This window comes from Mauremys mutica, chromosome 9 (assembly GCF_020497125.1).
Source record: "Mauremys mutica isolate MM-2020 ecotype Southern chromosome 9, ASM2049712v1, whole genome shotgun sequence".
NCBI lineage: Eukaryota > Metazoa > Chordata > Testudines > Geoemydidae > Mauremys > Mauremys mutica.
The window spans coordinates 63168269-63191149 of NC_059080.1; the positions used below are offsets into that span (position 1 = coordinate 63168269).

The window sequence follows — 22881 nt, forward strand, 5'->3', positions numbered from 1 at the left end:
CTGAGTGAATCCATAGGAGGCTGGAAATTTCTAGGTTTAAAATTCAATTGTTTTGATAGTAAACCAGTCCCCAGGAGGAGAGAGGAATTAGAAAGTACCAAAAGTGGTGCTTCTTTAGGGATAGGAGATAGTCTAGGATGAGAAGTATCGAGGCCTGCAACGGGGGCATGTCACACTGCTTGCACCAACAGGAGAAATGCCTCCATTTAGCCAGGTATGTGGCTTGAGTTGAGGGTTTCCTGCTGCCTAACAGAACCTGCTGCACCGATTGTGAGCAGAGTAATTCTGACCGAGTTAGCCATGCAGCATTCACGCTGTAAGGTGGAGCGATTGCAGGTCAGGGTGACAGAGTCGTCCATGGTCCTGTGAGATCAGGTTTGGCCACAGTGGGAGCGTGATCGGAGGCTCTACTGACAACTCCAGGAGTGTGGTGTACCAGTAATGCCTGGGCCATGCTGGGGTGACCAGAATCATGTGTGCCTTGTCCCTGTGCAGCTTGAGTAGGACCCTGTGGACCAGCAGGAATGAAGGGAAGGCATAGAACAGCTGGTCTTTCCACGGAAATAGGAAAGAGTCTGACAGGGAACTCAGAGTGCCCCTGGAGAGAACAGAACACTTGGCACTTCCGACTGATGCGCGAGGTGGAAACCCCCACCTCAGAAAGATGGAGTGGATGATATCTGGACGAAATCAACCACTCGTGAGGCTGGAAGGACCTGCTGAGGTGGTCTGCCAGCGTGTTCTGGATCCCTGGGAGAAACGACGCCATCAGATGTATCGAGTGGACTATGCAGAACTCCCACAGGTGAATGGCCTCCTGGCATAAGGGGGACGACCCGGCTCCCCCTTGCTTGTTGATGTAGAACGTGGCCATGGTGCTGTCTCTGAGGACTGCCACACAACGGCCATGTAGGTGCTCATGAAATGCTTGACACGCTAGGCGTACTGCCATCAGTTCGCGTACATTAATATGCAAAGTCAGATCGGATGTGGACCACAGGCCCTGTGTTTGGAGCTCCCCGAGGTGGGCATCCCAGAGATGATGCATCTGCGATCAGGTACGAGGAGGGTTGTGGGGTGTGAAATGGTACCTCGTTGCACACCAACGTGGGGTCCAGCCACCAATGGAGGGAAGTCAAAACCAATTCCGGGACAGTGACCACCATGCTCAGGCTGTCTCGACCTGGTCGATATACTGTTGATAACCAGGCCTGAAGCGTGTGAAGCCAAAGTCTGGCATGCCTGGTTACGTAAGTGCATGAAGCCATGTGCCCCAGAAGGCCATGTGCCATCGACTGAAAGCGTGCGTCCGGCAGGAGAGCGCGGGCGAGTCTGGAGTCCAGGACTGCCCTGAAACTCTATTCTCTGGGTTGGTTCCAGTGTCGACTTTCTGTTGTTGAGCAGGAGACCCAGCCGGCAGAACGTGCTTAGGGCGAATTGAACATGGGATTGAACTTGGTCCCTGGTTTGACCTCAAATGAGCCAGTCATGGAAATACGGAAACAACTGGATCCGTTGACGATGAAGGTAGGCTGCCACGACAGCCATACACTTGGCGAACACCATGGAAGCCGTGGACAGGCCGAAGGGAAGGACAGCGAATTGGTAGTGTTCGTGATTGACCACAAAGCGAAGGAAGCGCCTGTCCGGCAGGTAAATCACTATGTGAAAGTATGTGTCCTTCATGTCGAGGGGTGGCGTACCAGTCCCCAGGATCCAGGGAAGGAATAATAGTCCCCAGTGAAACCATGAGGAACTTCAACTTCACCATGAATTTGTTGAGTCCGTGCAGATCTAGGATGAGTCGAAGCCCATCCTTGGCCTTGGAGATTAGGAAGTAGCGGGAGTAAAAACTCCTGCCCCTTAGCTCCTTTGGAACCTCCTTAATCGCTCTCATGGACGTTTGGACCTCCTGTATAAGGAGTTGTCGTGAGAGGGGTCCCTGAAGAGGGATGGGGAGGGAGAGGAGAAAGAAAACTGGAGAGAATATCCCTTTTCCATCATGCGAAGAACCCACCGGTCTGAGGTTATACAGGACCATGCATGGTGGAATGGGAGAGATGATCTCGAAAAGGAGGGGAAGGATCCTGGGTGGTGACTGATACACCATCCTCGGGCACACCTTCAAAAGCTTTGCTTAGGCCCCACCGATGGTTTGGGAGGGCCTTGGTTCTGACCAGGTTGGTGGCTGTTGGATTTCTTTCTACCACCTCGTCCGCGTCTTCTGTAGAAGTCCTGCCTCGGACAAGGGGGAAGGTAAAACCTTCGAAGCTGCGGCTTAAAAGGCTTGCGCTGGGTCACCGGAGTGTGCATACCCACAGAGCGCATGATGGCCCTGGAATCTTTCAGGCTCTGTAATCTAGAGTTCCTCTTGTCTGAGACCAGGCCCTGCCCATCAAATTGCAGATCCTGCAGGGTCTGTTGCAGCTCTGGTGGCAGGCCAGATACCAGCAACCAGGAGATGCGTTGCATAGCTATGCCCAATGCCAGGGTCCTAGCCGCAGAGTCTGCTGCATCTAAGGAGGCCTGTAAGGAGGTCCTAGCCACCTTTTTGCCCCCTCCACTGAGGCCCCAAACTCATCCCTGGACTCCCGCGGAATTAACTCCTGAAATTTCCCCATGGAGTGCCACGAGTTATAGCAATACTGGCTCAGGAGCGCTTGTTGGTTTGTGACCCTGAGCTGAAGACATCCTGCTGAATAAATTTTGCACCCAAACAGATCTAGACGCCTGGCGTCTTTTGATTTGGGTGCTGGGGCCTGTTCACCATGCCATTCTCTTGCGTTCACCAAGGACACCACTAATGAACACGGCTGAGGGTGAGTATAAAGGTACTCATACTCCTTGGAGGGAACAAAGCATTTCCTCTCCACCCCACTGGCCGTTGGTGGGATAGAGGCGAGGGTCTGCCATATTGTCTTGGCATTGGTCTGGAAGGTGCAGATGATGGGCAACGCTACTCGGGACGGGGCCTCCGCCGAAAGGATGTCCACCACTGGGTCCTCCAACTCCATTACCTCCTCCGCTTGGAGGTCCATATTATGTGCCACCCTATGTAAAAAGTCTTGGTGGGCACAATGGTCTGTCGGGGGAGGACCCGAGGCTGTTGTCTCCGCCACTGCCTCATCTAGAGAAGATGACAAAGATGCCACAGGATCCAGGGGGTCCTGTGGCGGATCGTGTAGCGAGCAGTCCTGTTGCGCAGGATCTGCTACACCGGGGCTTGGGGCCTGCGCTGGGGTAGGTGCAGCTGTTTCCATACCCCTCGGAGGGAGACAATTTATGGTGGCTTCTGGTACCCGGGGTTCTGAATGGGCTGAACGGAAGGCCCCTGACGGAACCCTTTGGGCTTGGTTGTACACCCACGGTGTCCAGAAGGATAATTGTGCAGGATCCTGATTAAAGTCTTGGCCTTCGTCATGCCATTGACCCACATTACCCTTGCCCTGGCCTGAAGCTGGGTAGGCTGAGCGCGAGGCCCCTTCAGACTGCGATGACTGAGGCGGAGCACGATGGCCAAGGCGATGCGGAGCGCATCTCTGTCAACTCTCCAGGGTGCAGTGCGGACCGGAACCAGGTCGCTGGAGAGTGGTACCGGCGAGGCGTCGGGGTGCGGTACTGGGATCGACGTCAATGACTGACCCGGTACCAGGATCCAGACCTGGATTGTGGCGACGACGAACGTCTGCGGGAGCAGTGCCGGGATTGACTCCAGGGAAGGCGATCGGTGCGGCGACTGGTGCCGGGAGCGACATCAGGAGTCCAAATGGTACTGCGGCCTGGAGTCGAGCAGAGAGGTGGACCGGAGCAGCGAGTATGACTGGGGCCACGAGAGGGAACAGTGTCGGGACTGCAAACGGCGCCGGGATCGGGAGCAGTGCCACGTCTCCATGCTAGGAGATGGCGGACGTATTAGGGTAGGCTTGCCCCTAGACCAGGGGTCTCAAACTCAAATGACCCCGAGGGCCGCATGAGGACTAGTGCATTGGCCCGAGGGCCGCATCACTTGCTGCCCCTGGCCCCACCCCCAATCCACCCCTTCCATGAGGCCCCGCCCCTGCCCTGTCTCTTCTCCACCTCCTCCCCTAAGCGCGCGGCTCCCCGCTCCTCCCCCCTCCCTCCTGGAAAGTGCTAAGCGCCACCAACAGCTTTTTCAATGCACTCTTCCAATCCTTGAAATATGTCACGTCCCGTTGTGATACCCTTCAGTGGCATTAAGTCTAGCAATTCTTCAGTTATATTCAAATTGCAGTCCACACCTCTAATGAACACTGCACACTGTGCGGTATCTGATACATCTGTACTCTCATCAAGAGCAATTGAAAATACTTCAAAGTCTTTTGCCATTTGAATCAATTGTTTTTGCACATTATCAGCTAAATCCGTTATCCTGCAGGCAACTGTATTTGCAGACAAGCTTATGCCTTCAAAAACTTTCTTCCTATCAGGACATAAAATTTCACTGGCCTTCATAAGACATTCTTTTATGAATAAGCCTTCTGTAAAAGGTCGCGATGATTTAGCTATCATTTCGCTTATCACAAAACTTACTCTTACTGAATCTTCGCTAGACTTGTTAATCCCTGAAAATAAATTTCTTTGCTTAGCAAATGCTGCTTTAAGTTGCTGAACTTTTTCCTCTCGGATTTTTCCGGTGAATGCATCATATTTTTCACGGTGCATCGTGTCATAGTGCCGACGCACGTTATACTCCTTGGGAACAGCAATCGTTTGCTGACAAATAAGGCATTGAATTTTATCTTTTACCTCTGTGAAAAAATATAAATTCTTCCATTTGTTTTGGAAAACTCTCTTTTCTTCCATGAGTGTTCTTTTTTTTGACGAAGTCATTTCCAAGCAGTTTTAATAAATATATACACTCAGTAATGCACCTCACTCAAAGGACAAAACACGCACTTAGATTTACTGCCTAAGGCTCTGGGAGGGAGTTTGGGTGGGGGAGGGGGTCTGGAGTACAGGCCCTGGGCTGGAGTTTGGGTGGGGGAGGGGGTCTGGAGTGCAGGCTCTGTGCTCGGTGCAGGCTCCAGGCTGCGGCAGGGGGTGGGGGTGCAGGCTTTGGGACGGAGTTTGGGGATAGGAGGGGGTGCAGGGGTGAGGGCTGTGGGGCTGAGGGTGAGGGGTTTGAGGCATTGGAGAGGCTCGGGGCATTGGAGAGTCTCAGGACTAGGGGAAGGGCAGCCTGCCCTGGCCCTAGTGCAGGGGGGCGCTAGGACCCTGCGGCAGCAGGTGATGCCGGAAGCCGGCATAGCGGAGCAGTGGAGTCAGCGTGAGCTCCCGGGCAGGCTACCGGGCGGTGAGGGGGCAGCAAGTGGGGGCCGGGAGACACTGGGGGGAGGCGCGTGGGGGCGGCAGGTGGGGCCAGGGGAGAGACCCGGCCCCAAACATTGGGGAGCAGCGCGCGGGGAGCTTAGGCACAGAAAATAACTCGGGGAGGGGGGCGGGGGGAGTTTGGCGGCGACAGGAAGTAACTGGGGGAGCTCCGCGGGCCGCAGGGAAGAGCTCCGAGGGCCGCATGCGGCCCGCGGGCCGCATGTTTGAGACCCCTGCCCTAGACTATAACAGAAGTCAGAGGCGGTGCCGCAGTCTGCGCCAGTGCTGGCTCTGTGAAGGCAATGAGGTCTCTCGCTCTCGTGAATGTCTCCGGTGTCGACAGAAGCCGGGGCTCAACCATAGTCCAGGTTGGGAAGCCAGTGTGCACCAGATTCAACGGCTCCTCCCTTGGTGCTGGAGTCAACAGTGCCAATATTGGTGCTTGTACTCTCAGTCGCTCAGGTGCCGGATGCGACTCCGATGTTAGCAAAGGAGGTGCCGACGCCGGTTGCTGCAAGACAGTTTCTTCTGTCCTGGAGATAGCGAATGGCGCCAAGCCACTTGCACTGGACGCGATGCTGGAGAGGTCCGGTGCCACGGGCCTCTATCCAAGTTTCCCTGTGATGCCGTACCCAAAGACACCACCAGGGCACTGCACACCGATGCGCTTGGTGCCAGAACTTGGCATGCCGATAGGGGATCCGGGCTAAAGGCCACCTCCATAAGGAGCGGTTTGAGCCTATTGAGGTCTGAACACCTTACAGATCTCTCACTTCTCGGCCTGGTGAGACTCCCTGAGACACTTCAGGCAAGAGTCGTGGGGGTCTCCTGTTGGCATAGGCTTTGAGCAGGCTGAACACGGCTTAAAACCTGGAGCCTTGGGCCTGAGCCTGGGCGGCAGGCAGGGAGGAAGGGGGAGGACCCCTTCCAACCTACTAAACTTAACTACAAGCCTAACTTTATAACTATAACACTATTTACACTATACTAACTATATATATTATAACAACTAGAACAACTATCTAAAACCGGGAAGCAAAAGCTAGGAAGAGTGGAGGACAGCTATACCGCGCTGCACAGTTCCAACGACCGTTACGGGCGGTAAAAAGGAACTGAGGGGGCGCTGGGTCGGCTGGGGCATATATCCAGCGCCATTAAGGCGCCACTCCAGGGGGCTCCACAGCCAACCCACCGTGTGTTGCTAAGGTAAAAGTTCGCCGACGATCGTGCAAGAGGCACGCGCACACCTAATTGGAATCGATATGAGCAAGCACTCGAAGAACAACCTTCCTTTTAGAGTGGCCTGCAGATCCTGGGTGCCGAATCTGTATCCCCTTCCAACTCTCTCAGTGTGTTTGTATATGTCCAAGTGGTCTAGCCCAGCTTGCCATTTTATCACACCTTCCACTGTTTCCCTCAGCAACGTTTCAGATGCCAACATAGGTAAAAGAAGGAATTCCTCTGTTTTCGGTTGGAGAGAGCATACTTAAAAAGTTAATTCTGGAACAAATTAGGGCACTAACCATGAAAAATCAAGAAGCAAAGACTGGAGTCTACATTTTGTTTAAGCCATTTCATCTTCCATTATTTATACATCCACCAAAAAGTGGACATCACAAAACATATGGTTGTTTTTATATTATCCTAATCATTATCAAATGCAGTGTCTCATCTTTATGAAACCATAGAATATTAGGATTAGAAGGGACCTCAGGAGGTCATCTACTCCAACCGCCTGCTCAAAGCAGGACCAATCCCCAGATTTTTACCCCAGTTCCCCAAATGGCCCCCTCAAGGATTGAATGCACAACCCTGGGTTTAGCAGGCCAATGCTCAAACCACTGAGCTATCCCTCCCCCCTCAAAATAATTGGAGATATACCAACTGGAAGGAACCTTGAAAGGTCATCAAGTCCAGCCCCCTGCCTTCACTAGCAGGACCAATTTTTGCCCCAGATCCCTAGTAAGTAAGTAACATCTAGTAAGTTAAATGCTATATAGCACCACAATATACTAAAAACATGCTTTTAGTACAGTATGATTGTGTTTAATTCATTTCCAATATTTAACAACTTTTTATCAAAGGTAACCGTAGACAGTTTTAAAACTGAATAGTTAAAACTTGATTCACAAAAGTAAAAGTTGGCACAAAATATATTATCTTTCCCCAAAGTAATTACTTACATTGCCTTCTGAAAACAGTAATCTTAAAAAGAAAAAAATTATACCTATGCTTTCAGAAATCTTTGGAGCTTTTTCAGGGGAAAAAAACTTTAAAAAAAAACCTCTAAAAGGGAAGGAAGGCTGCATTTATTTTCATTAGGTAAAGAATTCTACTCTCGCACATGTGCCACAGAACAAGACCAGAGTCTAAAACGCAGCTAAGGTTAGACAGAAATTTTTAAAAAGTAATAAAACTTTATTCTAATGAATGAAGAAATAACTGCAAAGCTTTCAAGTTGTGTTATGAAAGTTCTGGATAACAGCTGGGTTTAGCTACAGTCAGAAAAATTAACCCCCTAAGGAATGGCATAATGAAGAATAAAGCAATTCAATTCAAGGTCTCAATTCTGCAAAAATCATACACATGCTTAATTTTAATTACTAAAAATATTTAAAACAAACAGTCTTATTGAGGTCAGCAGGGTTACTCCTAGGGCAAGTGCAAGGATGTTTTGCGCCCTAGGCGAAACGTCCACCTTGCGCCGCCCCACCCCCGAGCCCCCCCACCCCTCCGCCCTGAGGCACCCCTCCCCGCGGCAGCTCCCCCTCTCTGCCCTGAGACCCCCTCCCCGCCCCCCGCGGCAGCTCCCCCCAGCTCGGGGAGCCGTGCGGTAGCTCCCCGCCCCAGTTCACCTCTGCTCCACCTCCTCCCTGAGCACGCCGTTGCCGCTCCACTTTTCCCGCCTCCCAGGCTTGCAGCACCAAACAGCTGATTGGCGCCGCAAGCCTGGGAGGGAGAGAAGCAGAGCGGGGCGGCATGCTCAGGGGAGGAGGTGGAGCAGAGGTGAGCTGGGGTGGGGAGCAGTTCCCCTGCGTGCCGTGCCCCCCCTTACTTGCTGCGGGCGGCTCTCCCCGCACTCCCCTGCCCCAGGTCCCTCCACCTAAATGCCAACAACGACCGGGGCGGCCGAAGATCCGGCCGCTGCGGTCACCGCCGAAGGACCCGAAATGCCGCCCCCCAAATGCTAGCGCCCTAGGCGACTGCCTAGGTCACCTAATGGGTTGCACCGGCCCTGGTTACTCCTAGGATAAAGTGTTTAAGTCTTTGCAGGAAGCTGGTTCAATACTGCCGAGGAGAAATGCAAGTCTTCTATCGTGTAAGCTCATTCAGAGAGCTTTGTGATGAAGCAACATTATGTACATCAAAATAGTATGGTAAACGTACACAAACTTATTGTTCCCACTAACATTAACACATGGTAGAGACCTTTTTATAAAGCATTAAGAGAAAAATTTCCTTGAAAAAATATCAGGGCTAACTAATCCTAAATATTAGAACACTAACTGCTTCCAGAGTCATAACTTCATCCTAAACTATCTTGGACTGAATGGTATTCTGAGGCCAAAAGCTGAACTATGAGTTTGTTATAAATCAGGGTATGATTCTTACATGTTTAATAAGAAGCATTATCATATTACTACACTAAAAGTTATAATTAAAAATTTCCCTCCCAGCACATCCTTAAGTTCAGAGAGGCTTTGTCTCAGTAATGTCTATATATTGTTTACATTATGTTTGAAAATTGAATTAGGAAAGTGTTGCCATTCATCCAATTTAAACACAAATACTGGATAACTATTCTGGGGACAAGAACTTTATTGGCCTGTAGGGATGAGAGTGTGAGAGAAGCATGGGATGGAGAAACAGAAATGAGTCAAATAATTTAATCTATCATTTTTATTGAAGACTTTCCCTTTCAGTAGTCTGACAATCCTACATATTTTTCTTTAAAAATAATTATCAGCAGAAGACTATAGTCAATAAGAAACATCTTGCACCTCCATCAGCATCCATTTTAATCATATGCTGGCATATATCATTAAGTTATTGACATCTAAAATTGATCCAAGTTAGCGCAGTCCTTTTAAAATAAACATGTTGGATCTTGTCTTGTATGTTTAGGTTGGAAATTTTCTTTTTTCCTGAACTTGATACTCCAGAGGCTAAATGTTTAAATAAGAACTGGCAGAGTATGTTTTTTTTAAATTAACAAAACAATAAAACCAAACCATAATGCAGTACCTCATCTGCTAACATAAAGAATTACAAATTATTCACCAGAACAGAATGATAGAGTGTGGGGTGCTGGAAAGAAAAAACAAATGCATTGGCAATATAACCTAAAACACTAAAGGCCTGATGACACCCTTACTTATGTCCAGTAGCACTTACTCTCCTGAACAGCCTCATAAGGCAAGGGTACAATCTAGTCCTAAATCAATTCTTCATATACTTTAGAAGTCAGTAGTAATTTGTACATCTGAAAGCATATTGTGTACCCCATCACCAGCCAAGACATATGGTCAGAATTCCTTTAAAATGAATACCAATACTTGACCTTAAACTGATATACTGAAAACTGGCATAAAATGTTATATGCACTAAGAAAAGGTAGTGCTCCATCATGCAGGGACTGTCTTTTTGTTCTGTGTTTGTACAGCACCTAGCACAATGGGGTCTTGGTCCATGTCTAGGGCTCCTAGATACTATGGTAATACAAAAATAAATATTAAAATCAGTTTATTTTAAGCTGTCTCTTTCAAATAGAAAGCCACAATTTAAATAACAAGGGATTAGCTTAAATGATTTGTATTTGATCAACTGAGTAAAACTTAACTTTTAAATACAGAAAAGCCTTTTCTATTCTAGTTTTCGCTGAAAACTAGTATCAAGTTTTAAGTAGAAGGTAAGAAAAACATGAAAAACTAATTTGCTCTCATTAACTTTATCAATTTAAAGTTATACTTGCCCAGTATTTTACTTTGTGTGTTGTAATAACTTGTTGCAAGCGTTAAACACCGCATTCCAAGATGAACACCACTGCCATCAATGCAGTCTTTATTTACTACTTGTTCGGTCATGTGGCAGTCAAGAGACTAAGTCAGACTCTTGCAGCAAAGAAAACAGTTAGAAAAGGCCACAACAATACGTCACTGTTCCTGGCAGACTAGAGGACAATCTAACCACAGTAATATACCAGGAAACAGCAGCAGCGTAACACATAGTCTAAGGACCAGAAACACCAGGCATTGACAATATCATCTTTGTAATCATTTTTCTAAATACGTAAACATTCAATACTGTAAAAATGAATAAAGAACCATGAAAGGAAACATTTGAGAATGAAGGAGAGAAGGGTATCTGGTGACAAAGCTGGATAAGCAAGTTAGAATATGAAGTGTGGTTTGTTATATTTTATGACATTTTCAAAATAAAATTTCAACAAAAACCCCTTCTTCCTTATTCAAGGGAGAAATTCACATCCCTCATGCAGAGCTTGTGAATAGGATGTGTCCAAGGGATTTGATGCACACATTGGAGGATATATGGAACTGAAACCTCTTCTTCACTTAAAACTGAAAGTCAGTGCAACAGAAGTCCCTGACCAAGATCTCAGTCTATACGAGAGAAATGATGGAAGAAAAAGCATTAGTATTTCCATTTTACAAAGAAGAACTATGGCACAGACAGATTAAGTGCTTAGCCCAAACTCATGCAAGTCAGTGGATTTTTCTTGGGCCAACTGCATTTCCTGAACAGAGTAGAAGCACTGTGGCCTTGCAGCTGTACAGGTTGATTTCAATTTAAATGGTTTAACAATTAAAAAAAATGCAAATAGCATGATTAAAAACACTGAAGTCAGTGAAGCGAGAAGATTTTTTCATCCTAGTACTTTCATACAGAATTGGCATTCCAAAATTATAGCAAATCTTATAAGAATTCAAAACATCTACAATGTTGCCATGAAAAGGCTTTTCTAAATCATAAGTTACTATAAATATTGCATCCATTTCCCAGGAGTCTGTTTAAACTGGCATGAACTGACAGTACGCAATAAGAGATTGCATTCAGGTTTGCAGTAAGAGTTTCAGTACTGCTTAAATGAAGACACTGAAATGTGCAATACTAACTAACCTACTGCAGTCAAGAAGAGAGTATTTGCTTTCCTTACTTATGAAAAATACCAGTTCACAGGTCCTTCTGGGCTTTCGATAGAAACACTTGATCTCTCCTTTCCTACTAATAGTGAATACAATTGGCAGTCCATCATTGTTTCGATGTGTGTGGTTACTTTAATTTTTATTCCTTTGTTTGGAGCTACTGTAACACATGAGAAGTGTCTGTGGAGTATAACCAGATAGAAACCATTTTTTCCCAAAACTGGCAATATTTTCGAGTAAAAATGGTCCCCACTAAAAATCATTGTACTGAAAGTCTGTTAAAGAACAAGCATTACAAATGGAATTCTATTTTACATGTCCAAATTTTGTATTAATTCTTTTTGAGTTTGTTATAAAAATGTTGTAATGCATTTGAAGACCACAAGGTCCTTTCATGTTGTTAAGCTCGTAATAAAAAGGTTACTTTTGGCCATGAACTTTCCTAGGACATACAACACTGGCCCAAAAACCAGTGCATAAGTAAAAATAACCTTTGTTCTTCTGGTTTTAACTATTCCTCCTTTATCACCACAACATGCAAGTTACATCCAGATGCTAAATCACAGGATTAGGAAGGACCTTGAGAGGTCTTCAAATGCAGATCCCTGCACTCAAGGCAAGACTAAGTATTATCTAGAAACCATCTCTGACAGGTGTTTGTCTAACCTGCTCTTAAAAATCTCCAATTACAGAGATTCCACAACCTCCCTAGGCAATTTATTCCAGTGCTTAACTACCCTAGCAAAAAGTTTTCCCTAATGTCCAACCTGAAAACCACCCTTACTGCAATTTAAGCCCATTGCTTCTTGTCCTATCCTCAAAAGGTTAACAAGAACAATTTTTCTCCCTCCTTATAACAACCTTTTAAGTACTTGAAAACTGTTGTGTTCTCCCCACACACACACACTAGTCTTCGCTTTTCCAGACTAAACAAACTCAATTTTTTCAATCTTCCCTTGTATTTTCTAGACCTTTAATCATTTTTGTTCCTCTCCTCTGGATTTTCTCCAATTTGTTCACCTCTTTCCTGAAATGCAGCGCCCAGAACTGGACACTGAGGCCTAATCAGCACAGAGTAGAGCAGGATTACTTCTTATGTCTTGCTTATAACACTCCTGCTAGTGCATTCCAGAATGATGTTTGCTTTTTTTGCAATGGTGTTATACTGCTGACTCATATTTAGCTTGTGATCCAGATCCATTTCCGCAGTACTCCATTCTAGGCAGTCATTTCCCGTTTTGTATTTATGCAATCAATTGTTCCTTCCTAGGTGTAGTATTTTGCATTTGTCCTTATTTACTTCAGACCATTTCTCCAGTTTGTCCAGACCATTTTGAATTTTAATCCTATCCTCCAAAGCACTTTCAATCCATCCCAGCTTGGTATCGTCCGCAAACTTTATAAGTGTACTCTCTATGCCATTATCTAAAATCACTGATGAATATATTGCACAGAACCGGACCCAGAACTGATCCCTGCAGGACCCCACTTGATATGCCCTTCCAGCTTGACCATGAACCACTGATAACTACTCTCTGGTAATAGTTTTCCAACCAGTTATGCACGCACCTTATAGCGGCTCCATCTAGGATGTATTTCCCTAGTTTATTTATAAGAAGGTAATGCAAGACAGTATAAAACGGTTACTCACCTTCTGGTAACTGTTGTCTTTGAGATGTGTTGTTCATGTCCATTCCAATTAGGTGTGTGTGCGCGCACGTGCATGGTAGTCAGAAGATTTTTCCCTAGCAGCATACATCAGGTTGGCTTGGGCACCCCCTGGAGTCACGCCATCATGGCACTCAACATAGACCCCAGCCGACCCACCATCGCCTTAATTCCTTCTTGCCAGCTACTCCGACAGAGGGCTAGGAGGGTGGGTATTGGAATGGACATGAACAACATATCTCAAAGAACAACAGTTATGAGAAGGTGACTAACCGTTTTTTCTTCAAGTGCTTGTTCATCTCAATTCCAATCAGGTGACTCACAAGCCTAAGTTCAGGAGGTGGGGTTGGAGTCTTCCACTGATGGGAGCACTGTTCGTCCGAAGGCTGCATCGTTTCTGGCCTACTGGGTAATCACATAGTGAGTGATGGAAGTATGGATGGACAACCACATTGCCGCTCTGCAGATTTCCTGAGTGGAGACCTGCACCAGGAATGCTATTGATGAAGCCTGCACCCTGGTAAAGAGCGCAGTGACTGGAGGTGCAGAAACCCCTGCCAGCTTGTACCACATCACAATGCATTTCATCATGGATCATGTGCATGATGAAATGCATTGTGACGACACAGGCAGACCTTTCATTCTGTCCGCCACGAGTAGCTGGACCAATTTTTTTGAATGGCTTCATTCTCTCGATGTAAAAGGTTAGTACCCTGCGGACATCCAGTGAGTGAAGTCTGCTCCCTGCAGGTGGAATGCAGCTTAGGGTAGAATACTGGGAGACAGGTGTCCTGGTTGATGTGAAACTGTGACACAACCTGTCCTTACAGAACACATGTAAGGAGCCTCTGATATTCAGGCCTTGAGTTCAGACACCCTCTTGGCTGAGGTTATCGCTACCAGGAACGCCACCTTGTAAGACAGGTAGAGCAGGGAGCATGTCACCAATGGTTCAAAGGGTGGTCCTATGAGCCTAGAGGACCAGGTTGAGGTCCCAGGTGGGGACAGGCTGACGGACGTTAGGGTACAGTCTGTCGAGTCCTTTTAAAAATCAGCTGACCGTAGGGTTAGCAAACATCGAGCATCCCCCTGCACCTGGATGGACGGCCAATATGGCAGCTAAGTGTGCTCTTATTGAAGAAAACGAAAGCCCCTGCTGCTTCAGATGGAGGAGGTAGTCCAGAATGACTGGCACTGAGGCTAGTGTCGGGAATGAATGGTGCTGCGCTGGCCACACTGAAAATCTCTTCCACTTGGCAAGGTAGGTGGCTCTCTTAAAGGGTTTCCTGCTGCCAAGGAGGACTAGTCTAACCTGGTCTGAACAGGAAAGCTCCATTGGGTTCAACCACAGAGCTTCCATGCCATGAGGTGAAGCAACACACAGTTCAGATGTTGAAGACGACCATGATCTTGTGTCCTGGCAGAATGACCAGGGCTTCCACAGACATGTCTAGGAGAGATGTATACCAATGCTGACAGGGCCAGGCTGGTGCTATCAATATGACCTGAGCTCATTCCCTCCAGATCTTGAGGAGTACCTTGTGAATGAGCGGTATGGGCGGAAAGGCAATGGCCTCCCCATGGAAAGAGGAACACGTCTGCTCTGGAGCCCAGGCTGTGATTCTTGAAGGAGCAGAACTGCTGGCATTTCCTATTGTGTGTGTCGTGTGGTGAATAAGTTTATCTGGAGAAAGCCCCACCTCTGGAAGATTGAAAACGTGATGTCCAGGGGAAGCATGTGCCCCCATTTGTTGATATAGAACATTGCTGTTATATTGTCCGTCATAACAGATTCACAAAGTCCCGTGAAGAGTGCACAGAAGTTCTGGCATGCTAGGCGCACTGCTCTCAGCTCTCTGACATTGATGTAGAGAGCCAGGTCTGCATGAGACCAGAGACCTTGGGTCCTGCTGTCTCCCAGATGAGCTCCCCAGGCCAAGTCTGATGCATCCATCACTTGCAAGAGAGACGGTTGCGGACTGGTGAAGCGGACCCCTGAAAACACCTCCTAAGGGTCGAGCCACCACAAGAGAAAGTCGAGGACTGGGCGAGGCAGGGTCATGAGCCTGTCCAAGCTGTCCCAGGCTGGGCAATACACTGACGTGAGCCATGACTGAAGAGACTGAAGCCTGAGTCTGGCATACTACACTATGTAGGTACAGACAGCCATGTGACTGAGAAGCTTCAGGTAGTTCCTTGCTGTGGTGGTGGGAAACCGTCTGATGCCTTGAATGATATCTGTCAGGGCCTGAAACCTTTCTTCCGACAGGTATGGCCACAGCTTGGGTCGAGTCCAGTACTGCCCCTATAAACTCTATCTTCTGGACAGGGGACAAAGTCGATTTTGCTTCGTTTAGATGGAGACCCAGGTTGTCAAAGGTGGCTCTGATTAATCTGACCTGAGCTTCTACTTGGGTCCTGGAACGGTCCTTGATCAGCCAGTCATCAAAGTACAGCAACACCTGTACCTGGTGCCTGCGCAGGAACGCAGCGACAACTGCCATGCACTTGGTGAAGATTCAAGGTGCTGCTGACAGGCCGAATGGAAGGATTGTGAATTGTTAGTGGGTATTAGTACCGCAAACCTGAGGTACTTTCTGTGGGGTTGAGTAATTGTGATATGAAAATATGCGTCCTTCAAGTCGAGGGCAGCATACCAGTCTGCTGGATCCAGCAAGGGGATGATGGAGACCAAACAGACCATGTGGAACTTGAGTTTCTTCACAAACTTGTTGAGTTCCCACAGGTCCAAGATGGGACTGAGGCCGCCCTTGGCTTTCAGTATTAGGAAATACTGTGAATAGAAGCCCTTGCCCTTCTGCGCCTGAGGAACCTCTTCCACTGTCCCTAGCAACAGGAGTGAGTGCAGCTCATGAGAGGGCTCCCTGAAGAGGGATGGGGAAAGGGGATGGAAGGGCAGGAGGGCACAGAATTGGATGGAGTATCCCCTCTCTACTGCGTGGAGCACCCAGCGTTCTGAAGTAATACTCAAAGTAATGCACGGTAGAAAGGGGAAAGTTGAAGCGAAAAGGTAAGGTGGGGTGGATCCAGATCTTGTTCTGGTGCGCTGTCCTTGACCACACCTTCAAAAGACCCATTTGGCCCCTGAAGATGGCTTGGAATGTCCCGAGCCCTGGCCAGAGGGCTCACACAGCTTTCTCCTGCCACTCCGATTTCTCCTTCTGGAGCCATCTTGGTGGTTCTGATGACCAAACCGTTGAGGAGGCTGCGGACGGAAGTGTCTCTGCTGTGCTGAAGGCATATAGAGGCCCAGGGACCTGAGAGTGGCTCTAGAGTCTTTAAGGCTGTTTAGCCCTTTGTCAGTTTTTTCTGAGAAGAGAGTCTCACCCACAAAAGGCAGGACCTGAATGGTTTGCTGTACCTCGTAGGGGATGCCAGAAACCTGGAGCTATTAGCCCCTTCTCATAGCCACTCCTGTGGCCATAGCCCCATCAAGTGCTGCCTGAAGGGACGCCCTGGAGAGGAGTCTCCCTTCCTCAACCAACACCGAAAACTTGGCATGGGAGTCTGAAGGGAGCAACTCCGTGAATTTAGCCATCGCCAAGCAGGTGTTATAGGAGTGCCTGCTGATCGGATATGCAAAGCTGCAAGTCTTCAGTGGAGTAGACCTTTCTCCCATAAAGGTTAAGTCTTTTTGCTCCTGATCCTTCAGGGCCGGTTTCAGTGTCCCTGGAAGCCCTGATCCTTGCGTTGGTTGGCAGCAGCGACCACAAGACAGTCAGGTGTGGGATGCATGTATACATGCTCGTAACCCCTGGACGGCACAAAGTAGCATCTTGCATTGCATTTAGCCATAGGGGGCAACAAGGCTGGGGTCTGACACAGAGTTTTCGTGGTGTCAGAGATGGTCTTTATAAGTGGCAGTGCAATAAGTGCAGGTCCAGAGGGGGCGAGGATGTTCACCATCGGATCTGCATCCTCTACTACCTCCTCCGTCTGAAAGCCCAGGCCCTGGGCAACCCTACGCAACAATTGCTACAGAACCCTGTTGTCCTCCAAGGCCAGGGCTGTTGCCATGCCTGCCAATGCCTCATCTGGTGAGAATGAGGAAGAGACCCCCGTGAGGGGTAGCTGCTCACTTCCTTCAGCACCCAAGGGGTCCCACGCCACCTGGGTTTCTTGGGCCAGTGCCAACCCAGATGGTGTTGTGCCCCTCAGTGTAGGGGCTGCATACACCGACACAGGCACCGCCAGTGCTGAAAGTGCCAACGGTGCCAATGTCATTCTCAATGTTGGAATCGCCGTCACCGTCAGTGCTGGAGTCCACGTCACTGCCAGGGCTACCAGACCCCCAGGCCCAGTGCCAGCTGCACTGGAGGTGTCAAGATGGTAGTGCAGGTGATAATGGGCCTACCGCCCCAGTGCCAGCGGTGCGGGGGGGGCGGACAAATGAGGCCAAGGCCACGGTTGTCACCCTGGAATGAGACTCTTGGCTGTGACCTTGGCTTTGATTAAAAGGGCCATTGCGCTGGGGGCTGCTATTGTGCCGGGTAAGGGTACTGGTCCCGGGTACTTCTAGGCACTGTGCTTTTGTGCGGTGAGGGATCGGCACGGCTGCTGGGTGTGCTCTGCTGCCAGGGAGTGGCGCTCCGGCCATCACAGCGGGCTTGCCCCTTGAAGGATCCCGGGGAATGACTGGTGCCAGCAACCTGTCCCGTCTAGGAGGAGAGAACGGTGCCATGAGGTGAAGCAGTTCTTGGGCCACTTCAAACGCCTCCAGTGTCAAAGGGAGGTGCAGCTCACAGCTCAGCCTTGGCAAGCAAGGAGGCTCCGGACTCAACAGCCCTTCTACACAGGCAGAAGTCGGCATGACCATCACCAGTGGAGCAGAAATAGTGTGGCCTGACTCAGGTCTAATAACAGCGGGCTCCTTAGGCCTAGAAGAGGCCTCCTCTTCTTTTGCAGCACCAGCGATTGCCAACGGCGCCTGCATGCAGCATGTGAGCTGCTAATGGAGCCAGAACAGTGCCATGAGTCTTTATTCTCACCCGGTGCCCTTGCTGATGGTGCCGGAGTGCTCCGCACCAAGGAAAAGGTACTCAGCGCAGGGTCCATTGACCTAGTGTCAGACTGGGGGCAGAGTGCTGCCTCCATCAACAGGACCTTCAGGCGCTGCTCTCTATCTGTTAAAGTCCTGGGTCAAAAGGTCTTACAAATGGCACAACAATACTTCTGATAGCCCTCTCCTAAACACTTCAGACACAAGGTGTGAGGATTGCTTCTGGACCCTTGCTGCAGGCTTTGAAGCCCAGAGACCCCAGCATGCCCCAGTGTTGGGAGAGCGTAAGAGGGTATTCCTTCCACAAAGGAAACTTATGTAACACTAATGAACTACTAACTATTAACTAACAATGGAAAACTAATGGAGAACAATGTAAGAAACTGCTAAATGCGCTTGTCGAGACAAGAGCACAGGGAAGTTCCAGCTAACCATCACTGGCAGTAAGAAGGAACTGAGGAGGTGGCAGGACAGCTGGGGTCTATATTGAACACCATGAAGGCCCGACTCCAGGGAGTGCCCAGGCTGACCCAACAGATGCTGCTAGGGAATGCCAGCTACTGTGCACATGCGCCCACACACACCTGATTGGAACTGACATGAACAAGAACTCGAAGAAGAACAAAAGCCTTACTAAAGTCGAGATATACCTTATCTACTGCTTCCCTCCTATCCACATAGCTTGTTACCCTGTCAAAGAAAGGTATTTGATTGGTTTGACACAATTTGTATGCTGACAGTTACTTATCACCTTATTATCTTCTAGGTGTTTGCAAATTAATTGCTTAATTATTTGCTCCATTATCTTTCCAGGTACTGAAGTTAAACTGATTGGTCTGCAATTCCCCAGGTTGTCTTTATTCCGACATTATATTTGTCATTTTCCAGTCCTCTGGAATCTCTCCTGTCCTCATGACTTTTCGAAGGTAACTGCTAATGGCCGGGGTGAAAGTAACTTAAAGGACTTACCTGTACACCGGAGTCCTGAGCAGGGGCATGGCCTCAACCGGAAGAGGCCTTACCTTTCAAGATTTAAAGGCCCTGGGGCTCCGGCTGTGGCTGGGAGCCCCAGAGCCTTTAAATCACCCCAGAGCTCCCAGCTGCCCTGGTGCTCAGGGCGAATTAAAGGGCTCGGGGCTCCTGCCGCTACGGAGCTCCGGGCCCTTTAAATCGCTGTCCGAGCCCGGCTGCCGGAGCTCTGGCGGCGCTTTAAAGGGCCTGGGGCTCCCCGCAGTGGCTGGAGCCCTAGGCCCTTTAAATCACCGCCGCAGAAGCAAGTCCAGTCCAGCATGGTGTACTGGCTACTGCCAGTACGCCGGACCGGACCGGACCAGCTTACTTTCACCTCTGCTAATGGCTCAAATACCTCCTCTGTCAGCTCCTTGAGTATTCTAGATTGCATTTCATCAGGCCTTGGTAACTTAAAAACATCTAATTTGTCTAAGCAATTTTTAACTTGTTCTTTTTTTATTCTTTATTTTAGCATCTGATCCTACATCATTTTCACTGGCATTCACTGTTAGATGTCAAATCATGCAAAATGATCAAAAGAAGTTAGCACCGACAATAATGTCTATTTTTTTTAAATGCAGATTTTCTTAACGCTCATTGGTTTCCACAGAAATTTTAAAGCCATTTATATCTGTCAAATCAGACTTTCTTGTACCCATAGAAATAAAAGGAGTGCCAATGTCTTTCCTCAACTCTCTTTATTCAACTCTTCAATGGAGTCTGATCTTTGCAGGGACACTGTCAACTGAAATATCCGACTTCTATCAGAATTTTTTTTTTTTTTAAATAAAAAACTTAGTTACAAGAAATGCTTAAGAGTAACTAGATTTCCAGTATATTCTCTGTGTGTTTTAGTTTATTTTTGCATAATTTGACATCTTTTGTGTACAGCCATTTTCACCATTCCCACACTCCCAAATCTATTCTATTAGGACCAGCTAATCATTTAGATTTGTAATCAATGAAAAGCACAAATAGTTCCACTGAAGTAATGATAATTACTCACATGCTTGAAGCTAAAATGTGCTTACATGCTTTTCTGAACCAGAGCCATAGGTCTCAATCCTGCAAACACTTATGCATGTTCTTAACTTTTACTTTAGTGAGAAAGAAAAAAAGGAAGGAAGGATGTGCGAGAGGTGCGACTCCATCTCTGAGAAACTACCAGCTGAGACACTTTCATAACCTAGGAAAAACTAAGCACTCTATATCAATAAAGAAAATTAAGCATTAAGGCTAAACAGAACAATCCTTCTGTAAAGCAAGTAATTCAATGAATAACAAACTTAGAGTGCCAATTAATAATTCAGAACATTTTCCCAAATTAACAGCCCATTCAGGGTGGGCTGGATCTGTGGACCTCAATACTCCAAATAAAGAAATTTTCAGATAAGACATGGATAAATTTTCTTATTCTTACTCGTAATAAGATCCACAGTTCCATGACACGGAGATGTTTAGATCAGTGTCCACTCAGGGTTGGGGGTGAAGAGTGGGGGGGCGGGAAAAGAGGAGACTGGTGGGGGACCATGTACAGTTATGTACTGATGCAAAAACCCTTTCTTAATAGTTACTGTGCAGGGCCGGCTCCAGGCACCAGCCAACCAAGCATGTGCTTGAGGCAGCACCTTGGGGTGGGGCGGAGCTTAGGTTTTTTGGGTTTTTTTGGTTCGGCCGGGCGTCGCTGGAGCAGGTTTTTTTGTTTGTTTCGGCCAGGTGGCGCTCGGAGGGGGGAGTGTTTGGGTGGTGCGGCACTCGGGGGGAGGGGGCGGTTACGGCGGGGCAGCGCTCTTTTTTTTTTTTTTTTTGCTTGGGGTGGCAAAAAAGTTAGAGCCGGCCCTGTTATTGTGTTACTACAGTGAGGAGCACATCTCTACTGAAGGCAGCATCAGATGATGACCGGATGCCCAGCTTGTAGAATTTGGAAGGTGGTATGAACTGATGACCAGGTGCTGCTTTACAGATTTTCTTGTACGAGACATGTGATCTTTCTGTCTATGAAGCTGCCACGGTTCGCAATGAGTTCCACAGTTTGACTGTGCCTTGTGTGAAGTACTTCCTTCTGTTGATTTTACACCAGCTGCCTATTAATTTCATTAGGTGACCCCTGCTTCTTGTGTTATGTGAAGGGGTAAAGAACACTTCCCTATTCATTTTCTCCATACCATTCATGCTTTTATAGACTTCTATTCATATTCTCTTTTCAAACCTGAACAGTCCCAGTCTTTTTAATCTCTCTTCAAATGGAATGTGTTCCATACTACTAATAATTTCTGTTGCCCTTCTCTGTACTTTTTCTGATTCTAATATATCTTATTTGAGATGGAGCAATGAAAACTGCACTCAGTATTCAAGGTGTGGGCATACCATGGATTTATAGAGAGGCAATATGATATTTTCTGTCTTATTATCTATATCTTTCCTAATGGTGCCTAACATTCTGGTAGCTTTTTTGAATATCAGTGCACAGCTGTTTTCAGAGAACTATCCACAATGACTTCTTGAGTGGTAACAACTAATTGAGATCCCCATCATTTAGTATGTATAGTGGGGATTATGTTTTCCAACATCCATTATTTTGCATTTATCAACACTGAATTTCATCTGCCATGTTGTTGCCTAATCACCAAATTTTGTAAGATCCCTTTGTAACTCTTCACAATCAGCTTTGGACTTAACTCCAGGATGACAGAGTGGATCCAAAACCATCCTCCCGAATCGGGCATGGATGGGTCTTGGAGGATAGACTGATCACACCACTTGTGTGTGAAATACCGTGCACTCCTGAATCAATCCTTCAGCTAATCAAATTTTCATGTACAACAGAAGAGATGAGAAATTTTGGAGGTGTGACCAGTCTGGGGAAATTTGACTCTTTATGGTCAACCCAAAACTTCATCATCTTTACTAGGACAATTATATCCAGTAATTAGATCTGGAATTCTGATTTGCCCCAAAATGTACAATTAGTCCTCCTACATGCCCAGCCTTACTGTTAGCTCCTACGCTGAGATTTAGAATCAGCTGTCCATAGCCTCTTCTTATACAAAGAGGTTATTGTTGCACAAAACAGAACTCAAAATCATATACTAACAACTCCAGAATGGTGAAGAGACTTAGCTAAACCTCAGTTGCATCTTTAGCAACACTGATTTATAAATGCATCTCGAATTCTTAGACTACAAGGCCATTTGGGCCAATTTTTGTCATAAAAAAGTTACTAGAAATTGAACAGTGATCTTGCCCCATGCAATCATTTGTGTCGGAACACAAAGGATATTAATAATATTGAAAACATATATAGCACTTCTAATCCAATCAATAACACAGCGTGGAATGATTATCTTAATTACATGCTATATTATTCTGCGAGAATAGGCATCACTCAGATTTTATTTTAGGATTATTTTTATTACTTTTATGTGTGCTATATCTCAAATCTGAAAGACACGAGCTACTACCTTGTATATAAGTTGAAATCTGTACATAAACACTGCAACAGATATGGCAATTTCTTGCAACATCTTTTGGAGATATTACTGTATTAAGTTTATGTATCATTGTGGGCCAGGGACAGTACATAATTCCATGGAGGAGAAGAACCACAGCCCTCCGTGAACTAAGAACAGTGAGGGGTGATTAGGCAAATTAACTCAGGTTGTAACACCTCCAGAGAGGTGCCACCAC

At 47.3% G+C, this 22881-nt stretch overlaps 1 protein-coding gene across 5 annotated transcripts in view; it reads right to left on the minus strand.

The window, feature by feature from the left end:
* Window positions 1–22881, minus strand: part of PIK3CB (phosphatidylinositol-4,5-bisphosphate 3-kinase catalytic subunit beta) — a 218100-nt gene that overhangs the window by 116277 nt on the left and 78942 nt on the right. Inside the window, exon 1 of one of the 5 annotated variants that reach the window (XM_045030490.1) lies at window positions 13487–13657. The exons of the other annotated variants lie outside the window; for them this stretch is intronic. The gene's annotated coding sequence lies outside the window, so the exon portion shown is untranslated. Of the gene's footprint in view, window positions 1–13486; window positions 13658–22881 lie in introns of those variants that run through there. 5 annotated transcript variants of the gene reach the window in all.